The sequence below is a fragment of the Nuphar pumila genome, chromosome 13, assembly GCF_984573655.1.
Source record: "Nuphar pumila chromosome 13, dmNupPumi1.hap1.1, whole genome shotgun sequence".
NCBI lineage: Eukaryota > Viridiplantae > Streptophyta > Magnoliopsida > Nymphaeales > Nymphaeaceae > Nuphar > Nuphar pumila.
The window spans coordinates 22,765,357-22,766,988 of record NC_143261.1 but is presented as its reverse complement, the minus strand read 5'-3'; positions in this window follow the sequence as shown (position 1 = coordinate 22,766,988).

Sequence of the window (1,632 nt, the reverse complement as noted above, 5' to 3'; positions counted from 1 at the left end):
GAAGTCATTCCTCTTTCTTAGTTTTTTTTGTTTCTCGTGTATATATATATATATATATATATATATACATGGGAGTATTGTCGGACAAACCTCAGCGGCTGATCTTGGGCGAACAGCATTCCCCAAAAACTGCCTTTAGTGGCAGTTGCAACAGCCGCTAAAGGCCATTTCTGTAAAAAAAAATTGCATGATATTGTAGGAGGAGATGGGTGTCCACTATTACTCCCATATATATATATATAGAGAGAGAGAGAAAGAGAGAGAGAGAGAGAGAGAGGTAGCTGAGCGACCCTTAGGTGCGCAGCTACTGCACAATTGTGTTTTCATCACAAGAAGGGGTGTCAACGGGTTGGGTTTTGTTCAGACTCAGGTGAAATCAGACTTGGATTAGATTTTCGGGTATGGTTTTGGGTTTAGACTCAGTTTTAATCGGGTCTACTATAAGAAAAAACATACCCGGACCCGATAAGAACTACATGAACCAAACCCGAACCATATCTGATAAAACCATATTTTTTTATCATTTTTACATTAAAAATTGTGGGTCTTTAATCGGAAAGTGTATCATTTTTACATTAATAAAGGAAAAATATTCGCTGCACAAATCAGTTTCAAGGTGAAATTCACAAAAAGGTCGTTTTTACCAAATCTGGCCCAATGTATGTGGGTTCAGCATGATCAAAATAGTACGAATCAACCTTTGGATTATATTTTTTTGACATAAAATATGACTTATTAAAGGGTGAACATTTAGTACATTGTATGCCTTTGATTTATTTAACCTCAAAAAAATCGACATAAACATAGAAAAAGCATAATCCAAGGGCCAGTTTCTATTAAACCAAATATAAACATTGCATTCAAAAGGTCAAATATGTAAAAAAAAACTTAATTTTAAAAACGAGACTTTTTCACTAGAGAGTTAAGAATTTACAATGGTAGCAAACATTATTCCACATACACATATCATATTAGAAAATATTTTTTGCTTGATATGAATGCAGGGGCGAGGAAGGGCTCAAGTGGACTCAAAGTTCACCAAACCACGTGGACTTTAGTTTGTGGAGCCTGGAGGTATTGTCAAACCCTTGTGAATCACAAGAGGAAACTTTTTGTTTTTTTGTTTTTTTTCCTCTTTCTTTATTGTATGACTTTTGTTCTTATGTGTCCATTTTACATAATACAGTTTCATTTAGGGGTGGCAATCGTGTCGGGTTGGCGGGTCGACCCAACGGGTTGGCGGGTCAGCATACCTCAACCCGAACCCAACCCGTTTATTAAACGGGTCGGCTGTGGCAAACACGAACCCGACCCGTTTAATAAACGGGTAACCCGACACGACCCGCCAACCCATTTAATAAATGGGTTGGGTCGGGTAAACGGGTTCTCAGGTTCGCGGGTCAGGTTGGCGGGTCGGGTTGATGGGTTGGCGGGTCGACGGGTCGGGTTGACGGGTCGGGTTGGCGGCTCGGCAGACGGGTTGACCCGCCCGACTAACCCGTTTATTAAACGGGTCAGCCGGGTTGGCGGGTTGGCATGCCCCCAACCCGAACCCGACCCGTTTAATAAACGGGTTAGGCAGGTCGACCCGTTTATTAAACGGGTTGGCTTAAGCCCAACCCGAACCCGCCT